The following is a 16530-nucleotide window of genomic DNA, read 5'->3' on the forward strand; positions in this document are numbered from 1 at the left end:
AGCAACTACTCATTTCCTAGGCAAAATTAGGGAAAAAAAATTAAATTGGATTGAATTAAATTATATTTGGCTCTGAATAACCTTAATCCTTAAATATTCTGTAGTAAAACTCAATGCAAGTAGAACTTCTAAAATTCCTTATTGAAATGTGTGTGTGTGTGTGTGTGTGTGTACATGTCTGTGTATGTTTATCCCATAGCTTTAAAGTAAAAGATATTAAAATGACACTTAGCAAGGCCTTAAGCAACATATTTTTTTTAAAGAGAGAGAGAGACAGAATTTTTTAATATTTATTTTTTAGTTTTTGGCGGACACAACATCATTGTTTGTATGTGGTGCTGAGGATCGAACCTGGGCCACAAGCATGGCAGGCGAGCGCCCTACCGCTTGAGCCACATCCCCAGCCCAAAGCAACATATTTAGATCCTGTGTCAACATTTTTAAATAAAATTTCTAAAAGTCTAAGGATGTGGCTCAATAGTTAAGCACCCCTGGATTTAATACCCAGAACCAAAAACTAAATAAATAAAAAGATATTAAAATGAATTATTAAATATGATGCTATCATCTTTATTAGGCCCTTTTTTGCATGGTTTTTAGAAAATAATTCTTGATTTACTCTCTGTCAGATAAATTCAAAGTTGCTGCTGGATTTCTTGGTGTCTCCTGAAAGGAAATATCCCAGTGAGACCATTTCTAAGAATAGCAGAAGGAAGATGGGTCTCAGAAATGCAGATCACTTCTCCCATGTTCTTGGGTGGCCAGAATTAATATTGTCAAAATGTCCATACTACCAAAAGCTGTATACAGATTTAATGCAATTCCCATTAAAATTCCAATGATGTTCTTCATAGAAATAGGAAAAAAAAAAGTTTTGAAATCCATGTGGAAAAATAAGAGACCTAGAAGAACCAAAGCAATCCTTAGTGAGAAAAGCAAAGCAGAAAGCATCACAATTCCAGGTTTTAAATATACTATAGACCTATAATAACAACAACAAAAAGCATGGTATTGGCACCAAAACAGGCAAGAACTCCAATGGAACAGAATAGAAGACACAGAGACAAACCCACAGAGATAGTTACCTCATACTAGACAAAGGCACCAAAACTTACATTGAAGAAAAGACAGCCTCTTCAACAAAAAATTCAATCACAAAAAAATCAAATAATCCAACCAATAAATGGGCAAAAAGAACTAAATAGAGTCTTCTCTAAAGAAGAAATGAGCTATCAACAAAAATATGGAAAAATGTTCAACATCTCTAGCAATTAGAGAAATGCAAATCAAAACCACTCTAAGATTTCATCTCACTCCATTCAGAATGGCAATTATCAAGAATACAAACAACAATAAATGTTGGTGAGAATGTGGGAGAAAGGGTACACTCATACATTGTGGTAGGACTGCAAAGTAGTGCAACCACTCTGGAAAGTAATACAGAGATTTCTCAGAAACTTGGAATGGAACCACCATTTGATCCAGCTATCCCACTCCTCAGTATATATTCAAAGAACTTAAAAATCAGCATCCTAAAGTGACACAGCCACATATATGTTTATAGCAGCACAATTCACAATTACTAAGCTATGGAGCCAAACTAAGTGCCCTTCAATAGATGAATGGATGAGGAAATTGTGATATATATACACAATGGAGTATTAATCTGCCATGAATAAGAATGACTTTATGAAATTTTCCAGTAAATGGATGGATCTGAAGTCTATCATGCTAAGTGAAATAAGCCAACCCTGAAAAACCAAAGGTAGAATGTTTTCTCTGATATGTGGAAGCTAACCCACAATAAGGGCAGGGGGCATAAAAATTCACTGGATTAGACAAAGAGAAATAAAGAGAAGGGAGTATGGAAAGACAGTAGAATGAATCTGACATAACTTTCCTATGTACATATATGAATACACCACAGTGAATCTCAACATTGTGTATATCCACAAAACCGAGGTCCTAATTAGAACATGGTATATTCCATGCTTATATACTTATATCAAAATGGACTCTATTATAACCTATAACTAAAAAGAATGAAGCAAATAAATAAATAGAATCTAAACTGAATTTGAAAAGAAAAAAGAATCCCCATCACTGGGCTGGGGAGATAGCTCAGTGGTAGCGTGCTTGCCTACCATGCAAGGAGCCCTGGATTCTATCCCCAGAACCACCAGAAGAAGAAAAAAGAAATGCAGATCACCCATTTTCAGAAGAACCTTTTTGGGGAAGGAGCTGCATATTAGGAACTCCGCTGCTCTCCATTTGAGAAGATGGAAGTTTAATGAGATCCAAGGAAAAAGAAACATCAAAAACCCAGTGGCACTCTACTTTGCCAGTGAAGAGCTGGAATCATGACATCAGTTGCTTAACTTCACAAGCTCCCTGGACTGGTCATCTTGTCGTGGTCTGTCTCTTCCCCCTTATGATTGGCAGTAACCACGAAGGTCCTGGACATTATCTCCAAGGCAACAAGAAAGATAGGTGGAAGATTGTGCCCACTTACACCCATTCTTAGCAGGAAAGCACAAAAAAAAAAAATGTTGATGACAACTTTAATTTCAAGTAGGAGACCAAAGCCAGATTAAGCTCCTGAAAGCTTGGGACAACACCATTCCATGTGTACAGCCAATAAGAGTCTTCAACGACTCTTACAACAGCGAGCCAGGGAAGTTCCTAGGCATTTGTTTTCTCCAAATAAATTAGAGAGCATTCCCCAAGTCTGCAAGGGTCGACCAGGGAGAAGGTCGCCATCTTCCTCCACAACCACCTCCCTCCTGCCCCTGCTCATACGCATGTTTTGTCACGCGCTTGGGGAGCCAGGACTCTCCCAACCCACACTTGCACTGATGCACTCACTGTCAGTGCTTCACATGCACAAAATGACCTGCCTCTCCTACCCAGTTCCCAGCACCACACCCAGGCTATGCTCACTTACCTGGTGACAAAATGTTACACGTAAACTCAGTCATAATTTGTGCATAATTGTATTACTGGCAGTAACAAATTTATATTTGAATAAAGTGAACTTTTCACAATGTTCTTTTACAGTTATTATTACATTGAATTCTCATCAGTAGCCACAAAACTTCTGTTAAATCCAACATCATGATTCCCATTTTACAGACGAAGATAGTAAGCCTTAGAGAGGGCATAACGTCTTCTCTGAGCTCAGCCTGCTTCTCCAAGGCAAAGTTCATATTGAACAGAGACTTGAGAAATGAATATTATTTCAAGTAATAGCTGAGAATATGAACTTTGGGATTAGATGAGTTTATCTTCCAGAGCTAGGTTTGCCATTTACAAAGCTTTATAATACGAGACAAATCACTAACTTGCAAAGCCTCAGTTTCCTCATTTGTACATTGAGAATCATGTTACTGTTTATGACCTGGGGTTGGTGTGAGGATGAAACATGATATACTTATAAAAAGTATCATGCAAAATAAGAGCTCCCCAAACAGTAAGTGCTAATGTAATTGCTATTATTACTAACCATCATGGGCCCTAAATATATGTGGGGTCAGAAGGGAGAGTCTATTTCAGTTCTCTGATACCATATTGAATTAGAAATTTAACATGCTATGCATACATGAACTAAGATTTTGCCCAAAAAAAGCAACATATTTGTTCTTTTTCTTCTTTTTGGGGGGGAGAAGGGGAAGCCTTGTTGTGCTGTACCACTGAACTTCATCCACCCCATCTCTCAAAATATTTCTTATAATGTGAAAATAAGTATAAAGAAATTTATAACAAAGTATTGATATCTCAGCAAGATACTCCTTGCTGCCTTTCTTATCGCAAAGGAATGTGACCATCCTGTGGTCCCAAAGGACAGAAATAATGGGAATAAGAGCCAGAAGGACATTGGCAGTTTCTGGGCCTGCTGTTTCAACACTTTGTGCTTAATACAAAAGCACCAGTTCTTTAGTAGGTGGCTTTCTCAGCAGGATGAACTGACCACCCGTTATTTTTCAGGGTAAGTCCCTGGTTATGATCAGATGGATATCAACTGCTAGCAGTCATGGGACTAACCTGGAGTTCGATTCATTTATTCACCAACATTTATTGAGCACCAGGCACTGTACTTGGCTTGGAATTAAAGTTACTTTCTTGTGTTGTGTTTCTATCACTTGAATACTGCAAGTAGTTTAAAAAGTGGTTTAATCTCATTTTTTCCATTAAATTATACCTGGTGGCTACTCTTAGTCCCCTACATTGCAGATGAAAAACTTGAGTGCAGAGGTGAAATAATCTGCCTGAATTGCACAGGTAGAAATTCATATAACTAAGTCTTGGAATTAGTCATATCATATTTATTTGTATTTGAAACTTCACTAAAGATTTATCTGTTATAGAAAACCTGAGCTGAAAACAATCTGTATAGAATTATTTTTAGGGGCAAATGAATAGTGCAAGCCTCTTCAAACTCTAATAAAACAGCCACAGACTTTCAGAGAGAAAAAATTTATACTCCTTGGAAAGAACCACAAACTCACAGTTGTGCAAGGTTTTGCTGTCCTAGTCCAGGGGGAATGGCCCAGAGGTAACCTATTGGGATGCTGCCCAAAAGGCAAGCACCTTTATCACTATCATCTTCAGCAAGAGCCACCTGTAAAGTGTCTTTTAAAATGGCACCTTATTAGACTCTTGGCAGAAGCCTCACAGGTGGTGTTTCTTTCTTAGGGATTAATGACAGAGACCCAGCCCTGGTAGAAGTGGATGGGCAGGACCATAACTCACCCATCATGGATGAAGTGTGGGTGTGAGTCTTTTTTTTTCCCTTACCAGCAATGTGATGGTCTTCTCAGAGTTAATCCCTCTTTTTCCTTGGAGCTAGCTACAACCATGGAGCAGAGCTTTTCTCCATTCAGATCAAACAAAACTTCAACCAATGAGCCTCAGTCCCAGCATTTGTTCTGACCAACTGAGCTAAATGGAAACAGACAAAATACTCAGAGAAGCCCTGCAGACAACCAGGTTAAGAATGTTCAGCAGCTACCTGGTGTCGTGGTTACAGTGCAGGTCGCTTTAGAGTATTAGGGGAAAGGTAGAGGGCACTAGCTCTGAATGCTAAACTGAATGAGAGACACAGGCCTCACTGAAATAAAAGGTAGTTGTTTGGCTTTGTTCTCATTTTAAGTTTAAGTACAGAACTTTATGCCTTTCCTTGACTGTCACCAGTTATGAAATGAAACAAATATCTCCAAGAGCCTGAAAAAAATATCCTACTAGTAAATATAATCCTTATATTCATATTCAGAAATTTGCTTTTTTTTCCTGCATGCTCTGTCTCTCATACCTACATTATTTTTGTTTCTAATTTTCTTGAAAATCTAACAACTTGTACACTATTGTATCCAACCTGTTAGTAATAATACTATGTCCATGCATCCCAAGTTCTTATAGGCACACTTCATAGAACATTAATAAGACCAGAGCAAACGTTTGCTTTTAATAAATGGGAAGGCATTTTAAAGAATAGAAATGGCTCTGAATCCAAGATCTCAGTTCCTATCCTACTTTTTTTTTTTTTTTTTTTTTGGTTTTTCCATGCATTCTATGATTTAGTTTAAATATTTCTACCTGGTTCTCTCTCCTAAGTTCACTCTCAACATTAATAAATAAATATATTTTATATGTGTAAAAAATAAATATATATGTATCATATCAAAACCAGATAAGTTTCCCAACAACCTTCTACTTGAAGGTACTCTGTAAGCCTATTAGATCTGACCCATAGTCATTCAAAATCTGGCACTTTGAATAGGAATCAGTACCAATGATCACAATCCCTGATAAAGCCAACTCTTCTATTAAGTAATTATAAAAAAAAATATTAATCATGTTGGCTTCTATGTACATGTAAAAGAAAACGAAAACTGGTTAGCTTCATAACCCAGAATAAATCTTACAACTTAAAACATTTCCTGAAACGTGTAGCATTCCTTTAACCAAAATGAAAGTATCCTGTCCTATCTTTTGTGACCACCACGTCATTATGTGAGCAACAGGCTACATGTGGTGCTGTAGTTAATGTGCACACCACCCTGCTGCAAAAAGTCATTAGTGGTAGTGTTCAGATAGAGAAAACTGGAACCACAGGACTCAAACGAACTTGCCTAAAATCATGGGGCAAAACAAGACACAGAGTCTCAATCTCATCTTGCTACCTCACGCAGCTTTTCAAAAAAAAACTCTGCCTTCAGGAAAACAAATAATGGCTTATTCCGATTGCTTAGTTCAAACTCACATAAGTTATAGCACCAAACAGAGAGTAAGGAAACAGTTAGTGTTCAGGCTAGTCCAAGATCAATCATGAACTTCTAAAATTGCAACACATTTCAGCCATACAGTATCTCATGGCTAGAGCCGGATCCAATAAATATACAGTTATCTGGGGCGGGCAGGGAGCCTGTCAGTGCTGTACAGAGGAGAGGCAGTCGGGTTGCCCTGTGACTCAGCTGAATCTTACTCCCAAAGTGAATTTCCACTACCAAGTTCAGATTAACATGCTAACATCATGCTAAGACTTTCTAGGAACTTTGCAAAATACCCCTGGAGCAGTGAGAGAAAAAGGAACAGCGTTTCACAGGAGAGGTAAGCTCTGAGTTATACCCTGCTTGAACACGGTAGCGCATTCTAGCAAAAAGAAAAAAATGATCAATTGAGAAGAAATAGGAGTACCTACTTGAGGAGAAGAAAGTCACTCAGAGACTGTCTTCTTGTGCTAGAGAGGGCAGCAGAAGGGGCCTTAACCTTTGCTGCCCGTCACAGAGCTGCTGAGCAGGGAGCCTGCATTTTCAGTTTTGGTAGAAGCCGTTCTGAGGCTGTTGTGACCATGAAATTAGGAAATGCAGAAACTCAAGAATAAAGAACTAGCACCACCATTTGACTGGGATTGGAAACTCTCCTTCAAATAATAAAGGCGGCGGTGGCCTTCCATCCAGGCCTGATTCTAACTTTCTCAGCACTTCCGTTTTGATAGATGTTTAACATGGGGAAAGTCATGTGTTGATCCACCCAAACTTATTTCTTTTCTTCTCTCTCTCTCTCTGTCTCTCTCTCTCTCTCTCTTTTTATGTAATCCAGCCCATTTTCTGTTTACTCATAATAAAACTTGAAGTCTAGACAAATTGGGGGGAAAGAAGTAAATAAAGCTTTCATTCAGCACATTTTGAACAATTTTGTTCATCCAAAATTAACCACAGCTAAAAGCAGGACAGAGGACACACCTGTGATCGTGGTCTTGGTAACTTTCTCTTTCTGCTCCGCACTTTGTGTCACTGATTAATGACCTTCCTGACTTTGTAACCTGCACAGGTTTAGCTCCTCTGACTTTGAACTCCTTCTTCTGTCCTATGATCCTGGCACTTTCCTGAAATAGTTTACAAGTTCATAGGGTTTTTGTTTGTTGTTTGTTTGTTTTTAACACAGAGACAAGCATTCTAAAGTAGAAAATGAGTTTTTAAATAATATTAAATTTTTTAAAATTTTAAAAGCTTATAAAAATCTGCTGTAGGTTAATGTAGCATGTACTCCAAAGGGTTTTTTAAAATACATATTAGCTTTTTCTACTCTGAAAGTCTGAGTAAGGCTGGTTTTCCGGAAGTTGAGCAGTGACCGATGAAGGGAGGAGGAGGGGCCTCTCTCTGGCTACTTGCACCTCTTGGTCTCCCAGCCAAAGGCCACCCGCAAGAGGAGGGCCATCTCAGAAATGACTTAGGGAAGAAAGGAAAAGGGAAACTCTCAGAATCAATGCTTTAAACATTTTTTAAATAAATAATCTTCACTGTCTTCCATCTTCTCTATATTTGTGAATTAGTCCATAAATAATTTGAATGAGCAAACTTCTCTGAGGTTAACTTTTCCAAAACATGGAGAGCAGGGAACATTTTGGTTAAGATGCAAAGTATTTGATTTAGTTTCACAAACATAAAATGTTAACAAGATTCACTTACATGAGAGATAATCATGTATACTAAGCAGTGCAGGAACTTTGTTAGCTGTTTATTGTTGTTTATGATTTCTGGGGGAAAGTAAACTTTAAATGTTTTGAGCAGTTTAAATGTCTTAAAAGCAAAATATTTTTTCTAATTTAATTAAATCCTTTCATTATTTTTTAGCAAGAATGGATGAATTTTGCTTTTCAAACAGCATTTAGTTTCCTGCTAAAATCAGTTGTGCGCATCAATATAGAGAAGGAAATTCAGAGAGCAACAGTTCTTAAAAATAGGACACTCAACTGATTCTAAACTGATTATAGATTATTTCCTTTTTTAGAAAATATGAATAAATAGTGTAAACGTCACATAAAATATAAATTAGATTACTTACCCTTAAAAGAGTATTATTGATATTCACTTACATTTCAGTATATGCTTTCTTGAGTGGAAGAGAATCAAAATAATAGCAAATGTCTCCTGGGCATATAAATACAGGAATTCTAAGCACTTTCATAGTGATGTAGGTTCTACCAAAACACAGATGTGGAGACCACGAGATAATAAGCTTAAGTACCCATACCAGCTGGCAGGAGGGCTCAAATGTGGGCAGTCCAGCTCAAACCTCACCTCACACCTTCAACACTCCCCTGTAGCATCTGAACCAACACAGGATCTCACACTATGAGAACACTCAGGTTCTATGTGTCCTGAGGAGACAGTGAAGTTTCATCAGCAAATCAAAAACAATTTAATCAGGTTGATATAGAAAGTTTATTTTGACCATTTTGATGTTTATCATCCTAATGAGTTCACTAAAAATAAAAATGTGTGCTTAGACTAACAATGTTTTAAAATACTCTGTGCTTTCTTATAGAAAAAAAAAACTTCCCTTGAGATTAAGGAAGAATCATTTTAAAATGAAGAATCATAAACTGTATTCACCACTATTAAGAGTTGGTAATGAAAAAAAAAAAAAAACCCAGAAAGAACAAGTTAAATGAAGCACTGTAATACAGCATCATAGAAACAAACACAGGACAAATTAAATCTCAGAAGTATAATTCAAAGAGCAATATCATGCCTGATTCCCTCATGCACACTTTTAAAAGGAAGAGTCATTTTCATCAAAATCATGCTATCCACACTATCTTTACTAAAAACTAAAGTGGGCCAACATAAACATATCGTGTATATGTTATAGAGTCATGTGGTTTATTAAGGAACACTGAACAATGAAATTCTAAAAACAGGTTATAACCTTCATGTTTTTTTCTTTTTTCTTTTCTTTCTTTCTTTCTTTTTTTTTTTTTTTTTTTTGATACCTTCTCCCATTCCAGAAGTAGCCACTAACAGCCTGGTTTCCACAAGTAAAGTGAAGCAGAAAATTGATGCAATCTGTCTGGGTCATTCAAGCAAAATCTTGCTGTGATCTGGTTGATTTAGGCTAAAATAAAAAAAATCAGGTTTATGGCTTGGAATGTGTGCTTTGGTCAGACACCCCAGATGATAGCAGAGCTTGGGACTCAGATACATAGGTAATTGCCCATAGTCTCCATTTGTCCTTATTAGATGCTTCCACTGTGGGCAGTACTCCAAGACCGTCTCAATTCCATCACACTATAAAAGCCGCTTCAAATTTCTGGTTTTCTTCCTGAAGAGCAACAAGAATTGAACTGTCCTAGCCTGGAGGCATCAATCAGTACCTGACCACCCATCTAGCCATCTTCACAGGGGAAATTGCCCTGCCCTCTACTCCTATTGCCCAGACAACCAAGCAGACACCCTTGGACTCCACGTCCCCCCACAATCTGACTACCACTAGCTGGACAGCCAATCTGCAGTCTGGGCAGTGACCTAGAACACAACCTAACAAGATGGACTTGGCCAATCATGTTGAGGTTCTCAGGAGTATGAATTTGGAAACCTACAGGGTGGTATGAGCCTCACAGGGAACGTCTTGGGATGGAATGGAGAACATAGGAAGCAAAGACCCCTAGTAAGTAAAGTTGTACAATGACAGAGAAAACCAGCCAGCTGAGATGAGCAGGCTCATCTGTGATCAGTGGTAAGTCCATCAGATAAGTCCGTCTGAGATCAGTGGCCCTCCCACTAGTATATTTTCAACTGCTAAGGTCTATTTCTGACAGGAAAGGAGAATCCATAAATTTCACCTGAGAACAAGGAGCCAAAGTCAGAGAAGAACGGTTTTTACATACAGCACAGAATCTGTGATCAAGTTCAGCTGCCCAGCTTGCCCAGACACCAGAATCACAGTGACAGAAGACACGGCTTTATGGGAGGGAAACAGCTGTAAACAAATGAGATCAGAGGGAAGCCTTGACCCATATAAGAACAGGAATCAAGAACCAGATGAGCCAGTGCAGTGGTGCATGCCCATAATCCTAGTGACTGGGAGGCTGAGGCAGGAGGACTGCAGGTTCAAAGCCAGCCTCCGCAACTTAGTGGGGCTCTAAGCAATTTAGCGAGACCCTGTCTCAAAATAAGAAAAGAAAATAGGGCTGGGGGTGTGGCTCAGTGGTTGAGTACCCCTGTTAAAAAAAAAAAAAAAGAAGGAATGAAATCTAGGAAATAGTAGCCACAGAGAATCAGGGGCAATGGGCCCTGCCCTTTTGCTGCCTTTGATGTGCATCAGCGTGGACAGCCATGGCCCGTCAATACTGGTGGCTCCTGAGAGCCCACAGTGACATTCTGCACTGAGGCCAGTTCTGCAGCACATTCTTATTCACCCAGCACTAAAGAAGTGAAGAGTCTTAAAGGGCTGCAGGCTGTAAAATGAGCAACAACCTGAGAAAACTGTTGTGTGGTTAACAGTTTTTCTCCTATATTCACCCAGACTCAGACACTCTAGGGATTTCAGACACCATTTTCAAAATACCTCCAGCCTTCAGATCTTCTGGGCCCCTCCCCCACCCTCAGGTCCTCGTCAGCTCTGGAGGACTTGACTGAATAACATCCTAAAGGGTCTGATTGCCGCCAGCCTCTCCCGCTGCTAACCCACGGAACGCAGCTTCACCAGATTACTTCCCTCTTTAATCACCCTCACCAAGTCACTCTAAATCAAATGAAGTACAAACCACTCACTGGGTCCCTGTGACTCATCTGACCCCAGCCCTCTCACCAGCCTCACACTCTGAGCCCCTGTGGCCTTGATCTCAGCCTATTCTCCATTCAGCTCAGTTGTAACCGCATTACTTCTTCAAGGTTCATGGCAAAGAGCACCTTCTCCCTGGAGCCCTCCCTGGTTGCCCGACATTGCTCAAGCCTCACTGTCCCCTCTGGGTCCCACAGTGCATTGCCTGCACCTCTCTCCTGTAGCAGCAAGTGCCTATGAGTCCTCTCCTCTATGCCCAGCAAGAACAAACAGACATGACCTTGAGGAGCTGTGCTGGAAAGGGAGAACGACCTTTCCACAGGTGAAAGGTATAAACCATAACAGGTCAAAGCACACTTTTTTTTTTTTTTTTTTTTTTTTTTTTTGGTACTGGAGATTGAACTCAGGAGCACTTGACCACTGAGCTACCTCCTCAGCTTTGTTTTGAATTTTATTGAGAGACAGGGTCTCACTGAGTTGCTCAGTGCCTCAGCACTGTTGCTGAGGCTGGCTTTAAACTCGTGATCCTCCTGCCTCAGCCTCCGGAGCCACTGGGATTACATCCAGTGTAAAAAAAGTGGCCACTGTGCCTGGCCAGAGCACACTTTTAAAGAATATTCAATGGCACTCTTAGGAAGGTTCAGTTTGGCCCTGAGTTGTACCTTCCACACCTCCTACCACCAACTGATTGCAGTTTACCTGGGAATATGTCTTACTCCACCTAGATCTATGCAGTAAACCACACAATGCCTGGTGAACATATCTTTTTTTGTTTTTGTTTTTCATTCAAATACATTTCAATCTGGATTGAAGGGGAAGAAACTCCAGTCTCTCCACCATCTGCTTCCCTCTGCTATCCTCAGTGACCAAGGAGACTGACATTCACCTTGCTCTCCAAGCAGCAGGAAAAGAGTTGGCCACATGTGGGGGTACTGCATAGCCTAACCCCAAGTGTAGCCCTGCTGGGCTTGGAAAGCTTCCTCTGTGATACCAAAACCTATACTGGAATCTACTTTTCCCCCAGTCCCAGTACCTTCAAGGTCCTTGAAGGGACAAGCAAAAGACAAAACGTAAGAAACCAAGGACAAAATTAGATAATTACACCAGAGATAGGACAGTTAAGTTGCACAGTACAGGCATTAAGTAGAACAAGAAAATCAAAGCAAATAAAGAGCATTTAGATTACTGGATCACCAGAAATGTAAAGAGTGCTTAAAACAGATAATAATATAAATGTGATTTTGAGTTATCTCATTGGCATTTTCTTCACAACTATTATATTTTAGCTGGTTACTAGGCAAAGATATTTCCCTTTCATAAAACCATTCTGTGTTCCACTGGGAACTGTCCTCTGGTTTGCTTACTCCACCCTCCAAAACAAACATCCACATGGGTAGTTCCAGGGCATTTAAAACCCCCCTGAAATCCTGAACTTTTGGGTACATAAGCACATGTGTATTTTTCTGAAGGGAGAGTCTGGAAACTATCAAATTCTTAAGGAAGCCCAAACAAGATTAAGAAGCAAAGGAACTGGGTTTCTCACTGTAAAGGCAACATTTAATACAACGCAACATATATTGTTATTGTTCCTTCACAATTTGTAAACATTGCCTATGCCTCACTTTTCCTTTCCAAATTAGTGCCTTTTACCAAGTTGTTACAATTTTACAACTCACATTTTCTCAAAGAAATTGGAATGGTCATTTCTCAGTTTTGAAAATCTCACTGGTAAAACTCCAAAGAGATCCTGATTTTCAAAACTTTAGGTCTTCTCAGCAGTTACCACGTTGTGGTATGAACTGGCCCCAAGATTCAGAAAGAATGACACATGGACCTCGCCCCACAGGGGTCCCCCTCTGTCGGCCTTTCCCACCTAAGAAGCTTTATACTTGAGGAAATGGAAGAGGCAAAAGTCAGCCTTAGCATAGGGCAGCGCCCGTGTCTGTTGGGCCAGTCGGGGGCTTTTTATTTTTCTCATGTAGGAAATAAAGACAAAGGTATGAATGAGCTGAGCCACCAGTTACACAAAGAGTCATTCAGGTGTGAGATGCAACATAAAAATAAGAAAACCTAGGCTAGGAAGTAAGGGCTGAACACAGCACCAAGGTATCCACCGTCCCCCCATGACAGAGTCCACGCCTGTGTTTGCAACTCCAGACTCTGAACCTGCTTCCAATGCCTGCTGCCGAGTTTTGCACTTGGCCCTGTGTGCGCTGCAACAGCAGACGTCCAGCTTCACGGCCTCCACAGCTCACGGGGAGCAGGTCTTCAGGAGTCCCCGCAAGTGCCAGAGGTGGGGCCTTGTTTGTTCTGAGTTGAGACGTTTAAAAGGTGTTTGGGCAGCGTTTGTGCTTCAGGAAGGAGGCGTGAAGGCAGACGCTGCTCCACGTCCAGCTGTGGCCACCACTAAACCAACAAAGCCACCAGCCCCTCGGAAGCACCAGGGCAGAGGAAGCCGCCCGTCCCACAGAGCTGGTGTGCTGTTTATTCAGGCAGAGAAAGGATAGTTATTTCAACCAGCAAGAGAAATACGAAGTTATGTAACATTGGGGATCAGGAGAATGAGGCTTTCTTTTCCCCCCTACTTTTTCCTGGAGAAAAGTGTTGTGAAATAGTCCAGGAACAGCGTCTAGTTTCCACAGGCACTCATGCTTCCAGAGGCTTCTATCTGACAGGATCAACAGAGCCTCAGGCACAGCCCCGTGGGACCCTGCCCACCTGCCACTGCCCCACCCCCACCAGCAGCATGACACTCTGGCCACAGAGTCCCATTAGTCACTTCAGAGAGACTCAGTACAATTGCCCTGAGGCGTTTTTCCCACCTCACACCCCAGTGCGGCCTTAGAAAGAATTGGTATTTACATGGTCGGCTGCACAGGAATCATGCAAACAGAAGCTCACGCAGGACTGGGCTGGACCAATGTACTGTAATTCCAGGAGCTGGGCAGTTGGTGGGGGCTGGGGGTATTTATTTAAGTGAAAAATAAGAAGGTGCGCTCAGGTGAGGTCTCAGCCAGCAGATGGGGCCACAGAAGAAGGGACAGAGGGGGCGTGAGGGCTGAGTGAAGGAGTCCACACCAAGACCCCAACTGGCTGAATAATCAAGGACAAGGAAGTGGCCAGCAGCCATCCTGGGCAGTTGGCAGGGCTCCAGTGGGCAGTGAGAGTGAGAGAACCATGCAATAGACTATGAGAATCTCCAGTTCTCCCCAAGTGGCACATGAGGACCCAAGGCTGAGACTTGGTCACAAGGGAGCTAGGCAGACCTGGCCACTGGGAAGGATCTTAGAGATTATGTGAGAGACCAGTTCATTTTTTCAACACAAAGTTATTTATTGAGCACCTACAACATGCCAAGCATTGACCTAGGTGTTGGGGACACAGCAGCAGACAAAAGGGGCAAAACTCCCTGGCCTCACAGAGGGCACATGCCGGGAAAGTGAGAAGCAGAAACAGTAACTGTTATGGACAGAAAGTTTGTGTCCCCCAAAATTCATACACTGGAACCCAAACCCCCGACATGATGGTCTTAGGAGACAGGGCCTTCGGAGGTAGCTAGGCCCGGAGGGTGGGGTCCTCTTGATGAGATTAGTACCCTTACAAAGAAGACCTACCCCAGAGAGCTCTGCAGCTCCTTCTGCCACGTTAAGACACAGCGAGGACGCAGTCCTGGGCAACGCAGAAGCGCCCTTACCAGAGGCAGTCCAGGCAGCACCCAGATCTCTGACTTCCAGCTTCCAAAACTGTGACAAATAGATTTACGTTTTTTAAACCTCCCTGTTTATGGTATTTGTCCTAGCAGCCCAAGCTGACTAAGACAATGACCAATAAATAAAATAGAGAGAAGGACAAATGACAACGCAACGGCACTCAGGTGAAGATGAACAGGGCATGGAGACGGGGAGGCTGGGACAAGGGGTGACATGGTGACTCTAGATCACACAGACTGAGAAGACAAGTAGCCATCCCGGAGGAAGCTCATTCTGGGCACATAACAGTTCAGAGTAGGAGCAAGTACAAAGGGCAGAGTGTCCCAGGTATAACTGGGAGAGAGAGAAGCAGCAAGTGCGGCTGCTGTGGCCCCAGCAAGAAAAGAACAAGGAGGAGGTGGAAGAGAAAGAGGCGCACCAGGTCATGTGGGCCCCAGAGGTCCTCAAAGAAGAGTGGATGACCTGCTCCGAGCACAGTGGGAAGGCACTGGAGGCTGGTGAGCAGGCATGATCCAACCTGCATTTTATCAGGCCACGGTAACTGACTAGGACACATGGGCGTGTGAGTGGGGAGACGGGAGAGGACATTGCAACCACGCAGTTGTCTTAGGCCACTGGGGCTGTTGTAACAAACAGCACAGACTGAGTGGCGTAAGCCACAGAAATGAATTTCTCACAGGCTGGAAGTCCATATCAAGGTGCAAACCAACCCAGTGTCTGGGAAGGGCCTGCTTTCTTGTTTGAAGGTGCCTGTCTTCTTGTATCCTCACATGGCAGAGGGCAGAGAGAGGAAGCCGACTCTCACATCTCTCCTATAAGGGCATTTATCACATTCACCAGGGCTCCACATAAATTCGAGAGGGACACCAACATCCAACACACAGCACCCGGAGACAAGTGCCGGTGCTTGGACCAGGCAGTGGTGCTCGGTGGTGCCCAGTACTTACAAGCTGGGTACATCTGAAAGGTGGAGCCAACAGGACTGCTGATAGGTCAGATGCCTGGAGGAAAAGAGAGGAGGCCAGCGCGCTACCCCAAGGTCTTTGGCCTCCAGGACCCTGATAGGAAGATGTCGCTTACTGAGAAAAGAGGTTCCCTGCAGGTACAGGTTTAAGGGGAAAAAGGGTTCCAGAATCTAGTTTCAGACATGTTTAATCTGAGGCACCAGTTAGGCAGCCAGACACGGTAAGTTGGCAAAGGGTTTGGAAGTCTGAAGCACCTAGCGGGCATTTAATCTTCAGAGCTGGTGACCCTAGCTTACTCATCCAGGACGGTGGCATCTCTTCCCTTCATTCAGCTGCCCCGATCCCTGTCCTGCCTGTGACCTGCCACACAGAGTTTGCCTTCTGTGCCCTTGACTGTCGCCTCTGTCTTGACCCCAACACAGTCACCTCTCCTGAGTCCCCTTCTCCTGAGCTCTAACAGACATAAGCTAAATTAACAGGCGGATATAACAGACTAGCAGATGCCAACCAAACTGACTGGTCTATCTGCCTGTAAAGGACATGTCCAAGCTAACAGGAGACCTTTTCAATAAGGGACTTCTAGGCCACACCAAAAGAAAGAAGCGTATCGTGTTTTGGACATGCGGCATCCTTTGACACATGTAACTCTTTGAATCACATGGAGAGGACAGTGGCTCTGAGGCTGAAGGCAGTGCCTTTGAGATACAAAACAGATATGTCATCCACGCTCAAAAGCAACCAGTCCACGGCTGCTAAGAACCTCTGAGAAAAAAAAGTTCATGAAAAGCAAT

General features: G+C 42.1%; 1 protein-coding gene and 1 long non-coding RNA gene across 2 annotated transcripts in view; one reads left to right on the plus strand and one right to left on the minus strand.

The window, feature by feature from the left end:
* Esr1 (estrogen receptor 1) overlaps positions 1–6781 on the minus strand; it is a 387036-nt gene extending 380255 nt beyond the window's left edge. The window contains exon 1 of the mRNA XM_071612909.1: positions 6698–6781. The gene's annotated coding sequence lies outside the window, so the exon portion shown is untranslated. The remainder of the gene's footprint in view (positions 1–6697) is intronic.
* LOC114095956 (uncharacterized) lies at positions 6500–9430 on the plus strand. The gene is made up of 2 exons (XR_003583334.3): positions 6500–6606; positions 9290–9430. It is a non-coding gene; the product is annotated as an uncharacterized lncRNA (long non-coding RNA).
* Positions 9431–16530: the final 7100 nt, after the last annotated feature.

Source organism: Marmota flaviventris, chromosome 6 (genome assembly GCF_047511675.1).
Source record: "Marmota flaviventris isolate mMarFla1 chromosome 6, mMarFla1.hap1, whole genome shotgun sequence".
Taxonomy (NCBI): domain Eukaryota; kingdom Metazoa; phylum Chordata; class Mammalia; order Rodentia; family Sciuridae; genus Marmota; species Marmota flaviventris.